Here is a 19,920-nt window from a genome sequence, read left to right on the forward strand (position 1 = left end):
TCAACACAAGTATTTCTACAATTCACAACCACCCACTAGCATAACTCTAATATCACCATATTTATATCGCAAAACTATTGCAAGGAATCAAACATATCATATTCAGGGATCTACAAGTTTTATGTAGGATTTTATGACTAACCATGTGAATGACCAATTCCTGTCGTCTCTCTAAATAGATATAAGTGAATCAAGAGAGTTTAATTCTTTCTACAAAAGATATGCCCATGCTCTAACAAATATAAGTGAAGCAAAAGAGCATTCTACAAATAGCGGTTGTCTATGTAAAGAGAAACAGGCAATCCAAACTTCAAATGATATAAGTGAAGCACATGAAGCATTCTATAAAGCCATACTCAAGAGATATAAGTGAAGTGCAATGAGAATTCTATAAATCAACCAAGGACTATCTCATACCAGCATGGTGCATAAAAAAATAAAAACCTAAATGCAAAAGATGCTCCAAGACTTGCACATATCGCATGAACGAAACGAATCCGAAAACATACTGATATTTGTTGAAGAAAGAGGGGATGCCTCCCCAGCATCCCCAAGCTTAGACGCTTGAGTCTCCTTGAATATTTACTTGGGGTGCCTCGGGCATCCCCAAGCTTGAGCTCTTGCCTCTCTTCCTTCTTCTCACATCGAAACCTTCTCGATCATCGAACACTTCATCCACACAAAACTTCAACAGAAAACTCGGTAAGATCCGTTAGTATAATAAAGCAAATCACTACTCTAGGTACTATTGGAAACCAATTCATATTTTGTTTTTGCATTGTGTCTACTGTAATATAACTTTTTCATGGCTTAATCCACTGATATAAATTGATAGGTTCATCAAAACAAGCAAACTATGCATCAAAAAACAGAATCTGTCTAAAACAGAACAGTCTATAGCAATCTGAACATTCACCATACTTATGATACTTGAAAAATTCTACCAAAATTAGGAAAGAATAAACAATTTGTATAGGAATACAGTGCAAAAAGAATCAGAACCATTTGAAGTTCCAGCTAAAAATGTAAAATCGCGCACTACAGCCAAAGTTTCTGTCCTGCACCGTACAAACCATCAAGCAAATGTAAACATCCTAAAGGCAAACCTTGGCACATTATTTTTATAATACAATGGAATTGTACAAGGGGATAATTATTTTTATTGAAAAGTTTCTGTAATCAAGATTCACAAAGTTGCCGTGAGCATGAACAAAGTTCAAGGAGCTCTCCCACTTCAACAATGCTTGTCTCTCTCACTTTCACTTTCCTTTTTGAAAAAAATTTGGGTTCCCCTCTTTATTTTTGTTGTTTTTAAACTATATGAAAGCACTCAATAGAAATAAATGACTCTCTAAAACTTCTGGGTTGTCTCCCTGGCAGCGCTTTCTTTAAAGCCATTAAGCTAGGCATATAGTGCTCAAGTAGTGAATCCACCCGGATCCCAAGGTATATCAAAGCCAATTTTAATTAACAATGATCTGTAATTTAGTAGTGAGCACAAAGCAACATATATCAAGCAATGACGAAGTCTAACTCTCTTCCTATGCATCGGCATGTCATAAAAGAACAATTCATGCACACCTAGTAAAGGCCAATGCATAGTATAAACAGTTTCTTGCAATTCTATCGTATTGGAAACATAGAAAGGTGGAGATATAGTTCCTCTCTCATAATAATTGCAAGTAGGAGCAGCAAGCACATGCATATTATATCTATCAAAATCATCATGTGCAACGGTAAAAGGCAACCCATCAATATAATCCTTAATAAGTGCAAACTTCTCCAATATAGTGTAGTTGGGAAAATTCAAAAAGATAATAGGACTATCATGCGTGGGTGCAATAGCAACAATTTCATGTTTAACATAAGGAACTATACCAAGTTCATCTCCATAAGCATAATTCATATTGGCATCTTGGCCACAAGCATAGCAAGCATCATCAAAAAGGGATATTTCAAAAGAATCCAAGGGATCATAACAGTCATCATAGCAATCATCCTTCGGTAAGCACGAAGGGGAATTAAACAATGTATGAGTTGAAGAGTTACTCTCATTAGAAGGTGGGCACGGGTGATCAATCCGCTCTTCCTCCTTTTGTTCTTCTCTCCTCCTCATCTTTTTCATCCAATGAGCTCACAGTTTCATCAATTTCTTCTTCCATAGACTCCTGCAAAATATTAGTCTCTTCTTGGACAGCGGAGTATTCCTCAATATATTTTTTAACATAGGTATTAGAAGCATAATTATCATAGCAATATTTAAGTATAGCAAAATTTTCAGATTTTTGAAAAGTAGCATCATACTTTTCAATCAAAGAAGCAATTTCATAAGCACCCTCAAAAGCAACAAATTCTTCAATTTGTTGAACATCATAGTAACTATAAACACCTTTAGCATAAGAAGATAAGATTCCATTATCAATAAACTCACATTGGTAGGGAAGGTGTTTCTTGGGGTTTTCAGAACAACAAGTAAAATCATATAATTCACATAAATTCCAAGCATAGCATTGCAAACGTTGAATTTGACTCCATAATAATTTCCCTTTTTTAGATATACGGTGTCGCACATAACAAGCATGCTCATCTAAAGATTTGCCCTCAACTAGGCTAGTTGGGGTTTCAGCACGAGCACATAGGGATCGAAGATGATCCAAGTAATAAGCTTCAACAGTGTGATAGATTTTGAGTGGTTCTTCAACCATTGGTTCAGTAGGTACAACTAATTTTTTTGGTATTTTGTGTTTCCTACCCATAACTAAAGATAGAAAACAAATAAGAACAGCAAATAAAAATTACTTAGTGATAAAGCAAACAAGCACACACGAGAATATTCACCCCACGCTATTGCTCCCCGGCAACGGCGCCAGAAAAAGGTCTTGATAACCCACAAGTATAGGGGATCGCAACAGTTTTTGATAAGTAAGAATGTCGAACCCAACGAGGAGCTAAAGGTAGAACAAATATTCCCTCAAGTTCTATCGACCACCGATACAACTCTACGCATGCTTGACGTTCACTTTACCTAGAACAAGTATGAAACTAGAAGTACTTTGTAGGTGTTGTTGGATAGGTTTGCAAGATAATAAAGAGTACGTAAATAAAAAGTAGGGGATGTTTGGATAAAGAAACAATAAAGTAAATATAGCGAGTGTGGAAAAGTGGTGGTAGGAGTTGCGAAATTGCCCCTAAGCAATTGACTACTTTACTAGACCAATAGCAAGTATTATGTGGGAGAGGCCACTGCTAGCATGTCATCCCTGACTTGGAATTCTATGCACTTATGATTGGAACTATTATCAAGCATCCGCAACTACTAATTTTCATTAAGGTAAAACCCAACCATAGCATTAAGATATATTGGTCCCCCTTCAATCTCGTATGCATCAATTTCTATGCTAGGTTGAAGCTTCTGTCACTCTTGCCCTCCAATACATAGTCCTATCAACATACAACTAACCCTAGGGTGTGATACACGCGCGCAATCATATGATGGGCACCAAAGGACAGCAACATAACCACAAGAAAATTAAATCAATCATAGCAATTCATCAACCACCGATAGGACAACGAAAATCTACTCAGACATCATAGGATGGCAACACATCATTGGATAATAATATGAAGCATAAAGCACCATGTTCAAGTAGAGGGTACAGCGGGTTGCAGGAGAGTGGACCACTATAGATAGAGGGGGGAAGGTGATGGAGATGTTGGTGAAGATGGCGGAGGTGTTGGTGTAGATCACGGTGATGATGACGATGGCCACGGCAGCGTTCCGGCGCCACCGAAAGAGAAGGGGAGAGGGGGGCCCTTCGTGTTCTTCTTCCTTGACCTCCTCCCTAGATGGGAGAAGGGTTTCCCCTCTGTTCCTTGGCCTCCATGGCATGGAAGGGGCAAGAGCCCCTCCGAGATTGGATCTGTCTCTCTGTCTCTCTCTGTTTCTGCGTTCCCAGATTCTTCCCTTCCACCGTTTCTTATATTCCCGGAGATCTGTAACTCTGATTGGGCTGAAATTTTAACATGATCTCTATCCGGATATTAGCTTTCTTGAGGCGAAAGAAGGGCAACAACCGCCTTACGGGGTGGCCACGAGGGTCAGGGGCGCGCCTAACACCCTGGGGCGCGCCCCCCTACCTCGTGGGCCCCTCGAGCATTGTCTCGCGTGGATTCTTCTTCCCAAAAATCATATATATTCCAAATAAAATCTCCGTCAGTTTTTATTCCGTTTGGACTCCGTTTGATATGGATATTCTGCGAAACAAAAAACATGCAACAAACAGGAACTGGCACTGGGCACTCGATCAATATGTTAGTCCCAAAAATAGTATAAAAAGTTGCCAAAAGTATATGAAAGTTGTAGAATATTGGCATTAAACAATCAAAAATTATAGATACGACGGAGACGTATCAGTGCGCCCCCCCATGGGCCTCCTCCTGCGCCTAGGGTTGGAAACCCTGGGGGTGGGGGGCGCCCCACCAAACTTGGGGGGCAAGTCCCCCCTTAGGCCGCCGCCCCTCCCTAGATGGGATCTACAAGGGGGGCGGCCCCCCTGGCCCCTATATATAGTGGAGGGGAGGGAGGGCAGCCGCACCCAAGTCCCTGGCGCCTCCCTCCCTCCCGTGACACCTCTTACTCCCCGCTTGCGCTTGGCGAAGCCCTGCCGGGATTCTGCTACTTCCACCACCACGCCGTCGTGCTGCTGGATCTCCATCAACCTCTCCTTCCCTTGCTGGATCAAGAAGGAGGATACGTCTCTCCCAACCGTACGTGTGTTGAACGCGGAGGTGTCGTCCGTTCGGCGCTCGGTCATCGGTGATTTGGATCACGACGAGTATGACTCCATCAACCCCGTTCTCTTGAACGCTTCCGCTCGCGATCTACAAGGGTATGTAGATGCACTCCTCTCCCTCTCGTTGCTAGATGACTCCATAGATTGATCTTGGTGATGCGTAGAAAATTTTAAATTTGTGCTACGATCCCCAACATTGCTTACCTTTGCTCTCCTCGAGCTGCCTCTTGGTAAGGCCAAGCTCGTCCTCGGACTGCCCCAGGTCCTACTTCAGTGCAGAGACCTCCGCAGTACGTGCGGCAGCGGCCAGCAGTGAAGCCTGCACATACACAAAGATATATTCTGATTAGACTCCTGAGTCATCATTTGATCCTCTATTCGGCCTTTCTTCTCGAACGCAGAACAGAGCATCAGGGGCTACTATCTATGTGGTAATATTTTCTTATATTTTGATTGCTTACCTCAAAGCCTGTTAGGAGGCGCAAGCTTCGGTCAGTCCGTTTTGGGCGGACTGAACTTTCTCGATCACCGCACTCATGATAGTGCGGCACTCTTCGTCGATGGAAGTGCCGCGAAGCACTTCCAGCAAGTTGTCCGGTGCCTCTGGATAGACAGAGGACACCGGCACAGGCGGCTTGCCCCCCTTAATGGGGGACCACCCGCCGGAGTTCGGAACCATCGAAGGTTCCGGCACAGTGTTCGGCTGTGGGCTGAACCTAGAGCCCATGGGAGTCCTGCTCCCTTTGTGCCCAGGGTCCGGAAGGTCGCCTCGGGGCGCCTCCAGGACTACCTCCCCTTGGCCCAGTGCCTATTGAGACAACACCTCGATGTTGTCCGCAGGGCAAAGGGTGGAGGCGGTCGGAAGAGAACCGATGTTCATATCCGACGAGTCCAATGAGCCGCTCGACGAAGATATGTCGAGATGAGCTTGGGGCGGACTGCATAATCATGTTTGGCATGAGGAAAAGTAGTGCAATAAAACGTACCATGAATCACTATGGTGTACGGATACTCACGACTTCGCCAGGGGCTTGACCCTGGGTAACCACTCGTCGCCGCTGTAGGCGGCCGTCGTGGAGCAGTCCGGATGGAGGGTCCTTCCCTTCTTGGACCCTTCGGCCTCCCCGGGTGGGTCGGCCTTCCTTTTCTTGTCTCCCCGGCTAGGGCGCGTCGGAGTTATTAGACGATGAGTCCGATACAACCTTGCGCCGGAGAACCTTTCGGGTCCCCGCGGCCTTCTTCTTGGCCTTCTTCACCGGCACCTCGTAAGGTGCCAAAACCAGCATCTCCGTCAGGAGAGCATCTGCAGGATCTTCAGGCAGGGGCGGGGCAATCGATCTGCTCCGCTGTCTTCACCCAGTCCTGTCAAAGGCATGGAAGGCTTAGATCCCGCACATGATTAAACTGGGGCAAATGGATACCCTGTGAAATATAAAAACTTACCAGATTGGCGCGGCACTTTGCGCTGAGTCCGCGGTCCTCGGTGAGGGAAGGAGGTACCTCGGCGCCCTTGAACAGCACCCTCCAGACGTCCTTGTGTGTCGTGTCATAGAGCTCTCGCAACGTCTGGTGCTTAGCCGGGTCGAACTCCCACAAATTGAATGCTCGTCGTTGACACGGGAGAATCCAGTGGAAGAGCATGACCTGGACCACATTGACGAGCTTGATTTTCTTGCTCATCATGTTCCTGATGCAGGTCTGGAGTCCGGTCAGCTCTACCGAAGAACCCCAGGACAAGCCCTTCTATTTCCAGGAGGTGAGCCGTGTGGCGATTCCGGATCGAAATTCGGGGGCCGCCGCCCAGTTTGTGTCGCGCGGCTCGGTGATGTAGAACCACCCCGATTGCCACCCCTTTATGGTCTCCACATAGGAGCCTTCGAGCCAGGTGACATTAGGCATCTTGCCCACCATGGTGCCTCCGCACTCCGCTTGCTGGCCAACCACCACCTTCAATTTGACATTGAAGGTCTTCAGCCACAGGCCGAAATGGGGCTTGATGCGGAGGAAGGCCTCGCACACGACGATAAACACCGAGATGTTGAGGATGAAATTGGGGGCCAGATCATGAAAATCCAGCCCGTAGTAGAACATGAGCCCGCGGACAAACGGGTGGAGAGGAAATCCTAGTCCGCGGACAAAATGGGTAAGAAAAACTACCCTCTCATGGGGTTGGGGCGTTGGGATGATCTGCCCCGCATCTGGCAGCCGGTGCGCGATATCCACGGCCAGATATCCGGCTTCCCATAACTTTTTGATGTTCTCCTCCGTACCATCCACTTGCCTCCTGCTCCGGACATGCTTGGAGTGGTTTGAGAAGAAGAAAGACGTGAACTTGGGCGCTGGAGCTCAAGTGTGCGAGAGTGGGTAAGCAAGGAGGAAGAAGGCGTGGGTGAAAAGAATGAATCCTAATCCCTTTATAAGGGCGGAAGAGGCGATGCGCCTCCCCACTTTCCTGGTAAAACCGCTTATTCCCCAGGCGGCGTATTTGATGGCGCGGTTGGGTTACCCACGTCTGTATTGATGAGAATCCCGTAATAAGGGGGACACGATCTTTGCTTTGACAATACGTGTCAAGAAAACCACCCCATGTCATGTGCAGTGCTGGTTGAGAAAAATGGTTCGAATAATGACCAAGCCATGACATGACGTCGTGCTGTCAGAACGCGTCAGCAGAATAGATTTGTGGAAATATTATTCTCTCTATGGTGGTATGTGGAACTTGTTTAGCAGAGCCGGACACTATCCTTGTGTTCAAAATCTTCCATGGAGTATTCGGGGGAGGAACCCGCCTTGCAATGCCAAAAACAATGCTGCGCGCCGGACTCATCGTCATTGAAGCCTGGTTCAGGGGCTACTGAGGGAGTCCTGGATTAGGGGGTCGCTGGACAGCCGGACCATATCCTTTGGCCGGACTGTTGGACTATGAAGATACAAGATTGAAGACTTCGTCCCGTGTCCGGATGGGACTCTCCTTGGCGTGGAAGGCAAGCTAGGAAATACGGATATGTAGATCTCCTCCCTTGTAACCGACCTTGTGTAACCCTAGCCCCCTCCGGTGTCTATATAAACCGGAGGGTTTAGTCCGTAGGACAACATACAATCATACCATAGGCTAGCTTCTAGGGTTAGCCTCTACGATCTCGTGGTAGATCAACTCTTGTAATACTCATATCATCAAGAACAATCAAGCAGGACGTAGGGTATTACCTCCTTCAAGAAGGCCCGAACCTGGGTAAACATCGTGTCCCCTGCCTCCTATTACCATCCGCCTTAGACGCACAGTTCGGGACCCCCTACCCAAGATCCACCGGTTTTGACACCGACATGTACCCAACAGTTTCTTTTGGGTATCCTCTGAAGACGCACTTCTCCGATTTGGGTTCGAGCTTATCAGGCTGAAGATTTTTCACATAAGCATCGCAACCCCAAACTTTAAGAAATGACAGCTTAGGTTTCTTGGCAAACTACAGTTCACACGGTGTCATCTCAACGGATTTAGACAGTGCCCTATTTAAAGTGAATGCATCTGTCTCTAATGCATAACCCCAAAATGATAGTGGTAAATCGGTAAGAGACACCATAGATTGCACCATATCTAATAAAGTAGGGTTACAACGTTCGGACACACCATTACGCAAGGGTGTTCCAGATGGCATGAGTTGTGAAACTATTCCACATTGTTTTTAAATGAAGGCCAAACTCGTAACTCAAATATTCGCCTGCGCGATCAGATTGTAGAAACTTTATTTTCTTGTTATGTTGATTATCCACTTCACTCTGAAATTCTTTGAACTTTTCAAATGTTTTAGACTTGTGTTTCATTAAGTAGATATGCCCATATCTGCACAAATCATCTGGGAAGGTCAGAAAATAACGATACCCGCCGCGAGCCTCAATACTCATCGGACTGCATACATCGGTATGTATTATTTCCAATAAGTCAGTAGCTTGCTCCATTGTTCCGGAGAACGGAGTTTTAGTCATCTTGCCCATGAGGCATGGTTCGCAAGCATCAAATGATTCATAATCAGGTGATTCCAAAAGCCCATCTGCATGGAGTTTCTTCATGCGCTTTACACCAATGTGACCTAAACGGCGGTGTCACAAATATGTTGCACTATCATTATCAACTTTGCATCTTTTGGCATCAATATTATGAATATGTGTATCACTATGATCGAGATTCAATAAACCATTTACATTGGGTGTATGACCATGGAAGGTTTTATTCATGTAAACAGAACAACAATTATTCTCTGACTTAAATGAATAACCGTATCGCAATAAACATGATCCAATCATATTCATGCTCAACACAAACACCAAATAACATTTATTTAGGTCCAACATTAATCCCGAAGGTAGAGGGAGTGTGTGATGGTGATCTTATCAACCTTCGAATCACTTCCAACGCACATCGTCACCTCACCCTTAACTAGTCTTTGTCCATTTTGCAACTCTTGTTTTGAGTTACTAATCTTAGCAACTAAACAGGTATCAAATACCCTAGGGTTACTATGAACACTAGTAAAGTACACATCAATAACATGTATATCAAATATACCATTTGTTCACTTTGCCATCCTTCTTATCCGCCAACTATTTGGGGTAGTTCCGCTTTCAGTGACCATTCCCTTTGCAGTAGAAGCACTCAATTTCAGGCTTAGGTCTAGCTTTGGGCTTCTTCACGGGAGTGGCAACTTGCTTGTCATTATTCTTGAAGTTTCCTTTATTTTCATTTTCCCTTTTTCTTGAAACTAGTGGTCTTGTCAACCATCAACGCTTGATGCTTTTTCTTGATTTCTACCTTCGCCGATTTCAGCATTGCGAAGAGCTCGCGAATCGTTTTCGGCATCCCTTGCATATTATAGTTCATCACGAAGTTCTAGTAGCTTGGTGATAGTGACTAGAGAACTCTGTTAATCACTATCTTATATGGAAGATTAACTCCCACTTGATTCAAGCGATTGTATTACCCAGACATTCTAAGTACATGCTCATTGGCTGAGCCATTCTCCTCCATCTTGTAGGCAAAGTACTTGTTAGAGGTCCCATACCTCTCGACATGGGCATGGGTCTAAAATATCAATTTCAACTCTTGGAACATCTTATATGCTCCATGGCGTTCAAAACATTTTTGAAGCCCGGTTATAAGCCGTAAAGCATGGTGCACTAAACTATCAAGTAGTCATCATACCGAGCTTGTTAAATGTTCATAATGTCTGCATCTGCTCCTGCAATAGGTCTGTCACCTATCGGTGCATCAAGGACATAATTCTTCTGTGTAGCAACAAGGATAATCCTCAAATCATGGACCCAGTCCGCATCATTGCTACTATCATCTTTCAACTTAGTTTTCTCTAGGAACATATCAAAAACATAGGGGAGCTACAACGCGAGCTATTGATCTACAACATAGATATGCAAATACTATCAGGACTAAGTTCATGATAAATTAAGTTCAATTAATCATATTACTTAAGAACTCCCACTTAGATAGACATCCCTCAAGTAATCTAAATGATACGTGATCCAAATCAACTAAACCATGTCCGATCATCACGTGAGATGTAGTAGTCTTCAATGGTGAACATCTCTATGTTGATCATATCTACTATATGATTCATGTTCGACCTTTTGGTCTCCAGTGTTCCGAGGCCATGTCTGTACATGCTAGGCTCATCAAGTTCAACCCGAGTATTCCACATGTGCAAAACTGTCTTGCACCAGTTGTATGTGAATATAGAGCCTATCACACCCGATCATCACGTGGTGTCTCAGCACAACGAACTGTCGCAACGGTGCACACTCATGGAGAACACTTATACCTTGAAATTTAGTGAGGGATGATCTTGTAATGCTACCGCCGTACTAAGCAAAATAAGATGCATAAAAGATAAACATCACATGCAATCAACATATGTGACATGATATGGCCATCATCATCTTGTGTCTTTGATCTCCATATCCAAACACTGTCATGATCTCCATCATCACCGGCTTGACACCTTGATCTCCATCGTAGCGTCGTGGTCGTCTCGCCAACTATGCTTCTACAACTATCGCTAACGCATAGTGATAAAGTAAAGCAATTACATGGTGTTTGCATTTCATACAAAAGCGACAACCATAAGGCTCCTGCCAATTGCCGATAACTTCTACAAAACATGATAATCTCATACAATAATGTATATCACATCACAATATGCCCTGCAAAAACAAGTTAGACGTCCTCTACTTTGTTGTTGCAAGTTTTATGTGGCTGCTACGGGCTACTAGCAAGAACCGTTCTTACCTATGCATCAAAACCACAACGGTGATTTATCAAGTTTGTTGTTTTAACCTTCAACAAGGACCGACCGTAGTCAGATTCGATTCAACTAAAGTTGGAGAAACAGACACCCGCCAGCCACCTTTATGCAAAACTAGTTGCATGTCTATTGGTGGAACCGGACTCATGAACGTTGTCATGTAAGGTTGGCCCAGGCCGCTTCATCCAACAATACCACCGAATCAAAATAAGACATTGGTGGTAAGCAGTATGACGATCACCGCCGGTGGGAGTCCTGGATTAGGGAGTCCTTGGGTGTCCGGGATATGTGACATGGGTCAGGCTGTTGGACTGTGAAGATATAGGGAAGAAGGCCTTCCCCCGTGTTCGGGTAGGACTCTCCTTTAAGTGGATGGCAAGATTGGTGTCCGTATATGTAATTCCTTTCCTCTGTGAACCGACTATGTACAACCCTAGGCCCCTCCGGTGTGTATATAAACCGGAGGGTTTAGTCCATAGAGGCTATCAAAATTCATATAGGCTAGGCTGCTAGGGTTTAGCCATTACGATCTCGAGGTAGATCAACTCTTGTAACCCCTACACTTATCAAATACAAGCAATCAGGATGTAGGGTTTTACCTCCATTAAGAGGGCCAGAACCTAGGTAAACATCATGTTGCCCTGTTGTCGGATTTTGGGTTCCGGCAAAACCCTTAAGGTTCGAACACTGGGGTGTGCGCGAAGACCTCTCCCTCACCGATCACGCCCTCACACACTTCGTGATATCTAAGGCTAACTCGACGAACTCGTAACACAAGGAACACAAGATTTATACTGGTTCGGGCCACCATTATGGTGTAACACCCTACTCTAGTGTGGTGGCGGTGGATTGCCTCTTGGGCTGAGGATGAACAGTACAAGGGGAAGAACGACCTCCTGAGGTGAGGTGTTCTTGTGCTTGGTGAGCTTGTGGTTGTCCGGATCTCCTTCCAGCTATGGTGGTGGCTAGTCCTATTTATAGAGGCCCTGGTCCTCTTCCCAAATATTGAGCGGGAAGGGATGCCACAACGGCCAATTCAAAAGGGGACAGCTAGTACAGCTCATCCTGACAAAAGTAGTCTTCGCCTGCCAAAGGCTCTGGTGGCGATGCCGTCTTGGGCTCCACAGTGACCTCCGTCCTGCCGTCCTGCTGGTCTTGGTCTCGTTGCACCGATATGGAAACCTTTGCTTTACGCCTTGGTACTCTTCGTCTGCGCTTGCCTCCTTAGCACCAAAGTGGAAACAAGGAGACTGTGTGCGCTGGCGCCCGCCTGGTCTCGATCGTCACGGCTCACGTTGCTAGAACCTCGCGAGGTTTGTCTTGCCTTGATCTCTCCGCCCCTCGCGAGCCATCCTGGTGAGGCCGCTCCCGGGGAGGTCTTGTGTCGTCCGCCTCGCGAGGATTGGCCCCTCGCGAGGGTCTTGAACGCTTGTTGTGAAGATGGGTCGTGCGGGCTTGCTCGCAGAGCCATGCTGTGGGCCGCCGGCAGGCAAGTCTGGGGACCAACATTCCCAGGACACCGACAATAGCCCCCGGGCCCAAGGCGCACCCGGGCTTGGCTTCGAGGCGAAGCCAAAGGGCAGTGCGGAGCGCCGCAGGCCCCAATAGCCTGCGGCCTTGGTCGAAGCGTGGCGGTTGATTGGACGTGGGCGTCTCTGCTTCCCCATGCTGCCTTGATACCCGCCTGGCTAGGCGGCCACCGTGGTCTACATGGTTTCCTCCTGTTGTTGTCGCGCACTCTCCAATTCTTCCGCTTCCTTGTAGCTGATACTCTTCCCCTAATCCGATCTGAGCTCAATCCTCCCATCGCCATGGCACCGGACCAGTCGGAGAAAGGGAAGAGTCCCCTGTCCTCCGCCGAGCTGCGCCCGGCCGCTGAGCCTGCCATTGGCAGGTCGCTGGTGCTCAACCAGGAAGCCATGGACAAGGTGTGTCCCATGCTCGCCTCCAGCTTCAATGAGTGGGGAAGGACAGTGGCCTGGCCTGCATCTCATGCTCGTGTCGACCGGACAGCCACCGAGGTCCCATTCTTCATCAACGCCCTTTGGGCTGGCTTGGTTCCTCCTTTCTCTGCCTTCTTCAACGATGTGCTTGCGCATTATCAGATGCACATGCTGCACCTTGATCCCCAATCCGTGACCCTTCTCACCGTCTTCGCCTTTGTTTGTGAGGCCGTGGTAGGCATTGCTCCTTCCGTGGCCCTTCTCCGCCACTTCTTCTCGCTGCACCTGATTGACCCTCAACAGAGCTCAGGATGCCTGAGCTTTCATGCCATGGTAGGGACGACCGGCGCGGGGATTGACTTCGAGCTCCCACCATCCACGAGCGGGTTTCGGACACGGTGGGTATTTGTTGATGTCGGAGTGCTCAGCCCCCTGCTCTCTTCTCCGTCAGCGCCCGCTATTCCCAATTCCGGTTGGTGCCACCGAAGGCTCGTCGATTCGTGCCTTGCCCCTGTCTGGCTCAGGCTGAAGAGGCTCAAGGACCTTGATGTGACTGTGCCTATGGTGGTGAAGGAGTTCGTCAGGCGCCGAATCGCTCCGCTTCAGCGCCACTCTCGACCGATGTGGGCCTTGCTCAACAGCAAGGACCATATGAGACTTCAGGAGTCCGGGCTCCCCCTTGAGGCGCGGCGAACGGTGCTCAACGTCCTGACGGGTGTCCCGTTGCCAACGACATGCCAAGGAAGAGTTGCCTCCTGTACCGCTGCTTGAACAAGGCGACATTCGTGGAGTAGATGCCCTTCTTCGAGGAGTGGGGGCTGCGTCCAGTCGGCCTCATGGGGCCCATGAGAACCCCGTCACCGTGGTTCCTCTCCCTGCCGTTGGCGTCGAGCTCGCCTCAAGTATGGATGCGGGGGGAGGGGGAGGGCGAGCACCGCTGGGGGCCGATGGCGAAGGTGCCGAGGTGCTGATGCCGCCCAGGGCCCCCGAGGCATCGTCCTCGGGAACTCGTCATTCTTGCCCTAGGGCGGCGGTTGAGGGGACAATGCAGCCCGCGTCTCCCAAGGACGGGGCTCCTGAGGCCTCGACAGGTCGCTGCGAGGCAGAGCCCGACAGCTCCCCTTAGCTTGGCGCTCCTGAGGCTGCCCCTTCGAGCGCTTCTCCAGTTGCGCCTCTTCTTGGCCGCCATGTCCAGCGCTTCGAGCGGCTTTGTGTGGACTTCGAAGAGCTCCGCAAGAGGAAGGGGTCCCCAAGCCGCGGCAGCGGCACCTTCAGGACGTTAAAACGGAGAAAGTACATCGCCGTTCACGAGTAAGTACCTTATCTTGGTGATTCTCCGCATGCTGCTTCCCTTCCTGACAATATCTCTTCAGGATCCCTTCCGCCATGGCTGCAGGATCTCCTGAGAAGCAGCCTCCTCTCGCCTCATTTCTCCCGCTAGACTCGAGCGCTACAAGCCCGCGCACTGCTCACAGTGTGGAGTCAACTGGGGAAGCCAGCCCGTCTGCAAGGCGTCTTGAGCTCGTGCCTTCGCCGTCTCTCCTCCACGGCCTTGCTTGGAATACAGCAAGCGTGCCAAGGGTTCCTCCCCTGGTCGTGGACGGCGGCTGGGTGGCTTCGGTCGTGGGCTCCTCTTCAAGCAGCGGGCCCTCACTCGTTCGGGCTCCTCAGAAGGCCTGGCCTGCAACTGGGTGGGTGCCAGCCCCCAGCCCCCTACTGAAAGGGGGCGAGCCGCTTCGTGCCCCATCCGCGGTCCCCGCAGCGGAGGCCGGAGTCAGCAGCATGCTCGAGTCAGCGCAAGAGAGGAGCGTCGTCCGCCACGAGCTCTTTCAGGAGGCGATGGGCGTGATGAACCGGCTTGGTGAAGAGCTCTTGGATGTGGACGCGCAACTTGTGGCCGAGGGTCTTCGGCTGGTGGAGGAGCGGCATAAGCTGAAGGTGGCTATCAACGTCGGGTGCCAGCAACACGAGCTCGATAATGCGAAGGCCGAGGCTTCCCTCGCAGCCTCCCGTGAGGCCTGCTCCTGAGCTCTGGAAGAGGCTCGGGAAGTTGACCGCCGTCGCGAGGCCGTGGTGAAGTGCGCGTGGGAGCTCCAAGTCAGGAGCACCATCTTGGATCAGCAAGTGGAGGCGCGCAGAGCCGCCCTTGCGTCCTTGAGGGGGACACCCACCGAAGAGGAAGAGATCCGGAAGCGCAGGGAGGCGTTGGCGCTGGAAGCCATGGAGCGTAGCCTTGAGCTCGAACGACTGGAGACGAGGGAGCGTCAAGTTGCCCAAGCGGAGGATGTCGTTGGCGCGCGCGAGGCCAGGGCCCAGGAGGAGGTCGATCGCAGGGTGGCCGAGGCTCGCGCGGGTCTTGAGGGTAGGCTTGACCTGAAGTTGAAGCTCGTGGAAGCTGAGGCCGCTGGTAGGACTGCTGCCCTCAAGTCCAGGTTAACCGAGGTGGAGCGACGCGAGGAGGCCGCCGCAGCCACCCTGGTCTCGGCGCGGGCCAAACTGGACTCTGCCCATGCCAAGCTGCTCCCCCTTCAGCAACGGGTCATTGATGTCGAGTCCGTCGCACGGCAGAACAGGGAGGAAGTGCTTCAGCGGCGGACGCTGGAGCGCGTGCATGCCCCCATGCTCCAGGACCTCAGGAACAGGACCCATATCGCCCTGGGCCACATCTGCGAGGAGAATGCTCCTCATCGCCACGCGAACGACTACGCCAGCCACCTCTGCTTCTTCACCGACGTGGTGACGCACCTGGAGAATCATTCCGAGAGAGCTCGCCAACTTGTTAAAGAGAGGAGCTGCGGCCTGCTCGGGCGTGCATTCTCTTGCGTCTTCAGCCATCTCCAAAACACCGACCCCAACTTCGATTTTGACGCCGCCATCGCTCCCGTACCCGAGGCCATCCAGGGTGACTTGTCATGATGGGTGGAAGACAATGTGGATGCGATGGTCAGGGCCTTCACTTCCGATGACGATAGGGTGGTGGTCGCAGCTGACGCAGGCGACGTGGTCGACGATGGTGATGGTGGCGCTGGTGAAGGTGATGGTGATGCCAGCGACGCGTTTGAGGGCGATCCGGGGGATGCGGCGAGCGACATGTCTGACTGATCCCATGTTTCCCAGCTGTTTGTCCTGCACACAGAAGCTCGGACATAGCCCTTGAGGTTGTAAGAGCATTTTTGGAGGGGAAGCCCCTCATGTAAATATACTACTGCTTCTATCTTTTTAGGTCGAGTTGAATATGCGTCTTCATGAACTCACATACCCTGTGGCAAAGTTGTTGTTGCGGTTTACCTTAGCCTGGACGAGCCCCAAACTGGCTCATGAGGTTGTGAGTTTCTGGGAAGTTCCTGAGGAACTCGTCGACATGCCCGAGGGGGTCGCGTGATAAGCAAGCGCTAGCTGTGGCTCGACATGCGTGTGGCGTGTGTGCGTCATGCCCAGCCCCGCTCGCGAGGGGGCCGCGAAGGGGAAGCAACAGGCGCGAACTCCGAAGTAAGGCAAGAACCAGACAACAAAAAATCGCTTGAACGAGAAAAGGCACCCCCCGCGCGCATCAATGAAAATTCAACTTCAACTTAAATCCAAATCCAGAAGGTAGGGTTATAGAAAAGAGATCCAAAGAAAATGGTCGTGTCCGGCGCCTAGTCTAGTCTTCATGTCTTCGTCTTCTCACCAGCGCGGAGCTAAGTGCTGCCACTAGGACGTGGCAGGGAGCCCCCGAGGCCCAAGGGCGACACTCCTGAGACTCCGGGGCGTGTACATCCCCACTCATTATTACGTGAGAGTGTCACGAGCGGAGACCTTCACAGGCGTGAGCCTTACTTCATATCGCCAGACGAGGGGCCCGCCTTGCGCCTCCCTCGACCACTTTTGGGGGCAACTGGAGACCAGGACGACACTAAGGGGCAAAGGGGACGCCAGCGGGCCCTCAGCGACCATGGGTCCTCTGCCGGGGGAAGGCTCGTCGGCGCCTCCCCGGCAGAGGGCCTACCTCCAGACGATGCCTTGCTCCGTGCGATGTGGGGAGGGGCCTTGCTCCTGGCCCCTCCCACGCAGCCCCCAGTGAGCCTCTCCTGGTGAGACAGATACCGCCGCACCAAAACCGTCGCCTGGCGTTGTGACCTGGTTCACTTGCGATTCATGGTTAGTGTAAGCCTGCCCCTGGGAGATTAGTGGTACCCTGTAGCTGTTGTCGACGGCGTGGTTGGTGGGGCTCTCGTGCGGCTCCTGGAAGGCCTCAGCTCCTAATGCCTCCTCTTCCCAGCCTGGCTCGAGGAACGAGTCGGGGTCATCTTCCGGTGTGTACTCCTGGTTCATCATGCGGGGCACGTAGGCCTCCGAGGCCGTTGCCCCGAAGACCTCGCCGAAGTGCCCCACGCTCCATGTCGCCCGGCCCATGATGCCGTCCTGAGGATGGTGGGGTAGCACCCCACTAGGGCTGTGTGCGGCGACGCTCGTGCCCGCACCCATCTGGGGTGGTGCGGGTGCGATGGGGCGCCATCCGCCGTGGATCGCGCTGGTGCCGACAAGGCCCCGGGCACACTCGGCGGCACGCGGGCGCGATGAGGCCCGCCATGGGATCCGGCCGCTGCCTGGGGCGTGAGCTGGTAGCAGAAGGGTGGTGCTCCCATGGCCGCTGTGTCCAGGAGCTCGGCGACGTGTTCTAGCAATGCATCCCGGACGCTCTCCATCAGCCGGCATCGCAGCAGCTCCCGTGCCACCGTGAGTGCAGCCCGCATGTTTGCCTGCTCCCTCCGGGTGTGCGGCGCCGTCGCCGCGGCGTGAATTGCGGCCCTTGCAGCAGCTCGCGCTTGTCGTGGGGTGAGGGTGGACGGCGCCTAGCCGCGCCGCCCGCGCCCCGCAGCGTCAAGTGGCGCTCGTGCTGCCTGGAGCACGGGGTTGAGGTCTTCCTGGGCAGGCGGCGCTGCCCGGGCTGGCCAGGCAGCCCATCGGTCGGCGTTGGTCCTTGAGTCACCGGACATCAGAACCGCGGAGCATCGGTGAATCGACTGGCGGGAGAGAGGCTCCGGCGCACCCCTACCTGGTGCACTAAATGTCGGATTTTGGGTCCCGACAAAACCCTTAAGGTTCGAACACTGGGGTGCGCGCGAAGACCCCTCCCTCAGCGATCACGCCCTCACACACTTCGCGATCTCTAAGGCTAACTCGACGAACTCGCAACACAAGGAACACAAGATTTATACTGGTTCAGGCCACTGTTATGGTGTAACACCCTACTCCAGTGTGGTGGTGGTGGTGGATTGCCTCTTGGGCTGAGAATGAACAGTACAAGGGGAAGAACAGCCTCCTGAGGTGAGGTGTTCTTGTGCTTGGTGAGCTTGTGGTTGTCCGGATCTCCTTCCAGCTATGGTGGTGGCTAGTCCTATTTATAGAGGCCCTGGTCCTCTTCCCAAAAATTGAGCGGGAAGGGGTGCCACAACGGCCAATTTGAAAGGGGACAGCTAGTGCAGCTTATCCAAAAGTAGTCTTCGCCTGCCAAAGGCTCTGGTGGTGACGCCGTCTTGGGCTCCACGGTGACCTTCGTCCTGCCGTCCTGCTAGTCTTGGTCTCGTTGCACCGATATGGAAACCTTTGCTTGATGCCTCGGTACTCTTCGTCTGCGCTTGCCTCCTTAGCACCAAAGTGGAAACAAGGACACGGTGTGCACTGGCGCCCGCCTGGCACCCGCCTGGTCTCGATCGTCACGGCTCACATCACTGGAACCTCGCGAGTTTTGTCTTTCCTTGATCTCTCTGCTCCTCGCGAGCCAGCCTAGTGAGGCCGCTCCTGGGGAGGTCTTGTGTCGTCCGCCTCGCGAGACTTGGCACCTCACGAGGGTCTTGAATGCTTGTTGGTGAAGATGGGCCGTGCGGGCCTGCTCGCGGAGCCACGCTGTGGGCCGCAGGCAGGCAAGTCTGGGGACCCCCGTTCCCAGGACGCTGACACTTGTCCCTTGTTACCTTCGATCCTTAGATGCACAGTTCGGTACCCCCTACCTGAGATCGGCCGGTTTTGACACCGGCATTGGTGCTTTCATCGATAGGTCCACTGTGTCGTCAGCGGAAGGTTCGATGGCTCGTTCAATCATCGACGATGATGCTGCTTCTGGTGAAACTTTCCTCCCTGGTCAACTTTTTGTGTTCGGTGGCTTCGCTCTACGTGCCAATTCAGCTGGTCACCTTGAACAGATCGATAGCTACGCCCCTGGTCATCAGATCAGGCTCGGAAGCCTGAATTACATCGCTAATATCCGAGGAGGCTTGATCTTCGAAGGATTCCCGGCCCCGACCATTGTTCCTCATCTACAAGCGAGAAACCTGTCGGATCTACCATCAGGCTCCATTCAGGAATCAACTGTCGTTCCTGCCCTGGCCTCAGATCCAAAGCGGACCACCTTGTCCGAAGATGGGAGCATGAGCCCTGTCGGACCCTCTCCAACTACGGAGCTCCCTGCCGGAGACCCAGAGGTGACTATATTACCAGCAGGCTTGGAATCAAAACATGACTCCCGCCCTCCTGTCATCGGGTAGCCGGACTCACCCCTAGATACTAACTCTAAACCCTTGAGTTATGCGTCTATTGAGAACAAACAGGTGGCGTTTACCATGCCCAGCTCCGTAGGTCCCCAATCACTTGTCCAACCTTCGCTCCTAAACGAGGCTCTGGACTTAATGCGATCTCTCGCCATTACGGAATTATCACCTCCAAACTACGCCCAGCCCGAACTAGGGGCTGAGTGCGGGGGAATTTTGCATCCCACCCACCACCCACTTGGTAGCCACTGTCGAGGACTTAACCGACATGCTAGACTACGCCTCCGAAGACATCAACGGTATGGATGGACGACGATGCTGGAGCCGACCCAGGCCAAAACCC

The sequence above is a fragment of the Triticum urartu genome, chromosome 1 (genome assembly GCF_003073215.2).
Source record: "Triticum urartu cultivar G1812 chromosome 1, Tu2.1, whole genome shotgun sequence".
Classification (NCBI taxonomy): Eukaryota; Viridiplantae; Streptophyta; class Magnoliopsida; order Poales; family Poaceae; genus Triticum; species Triticum urartu.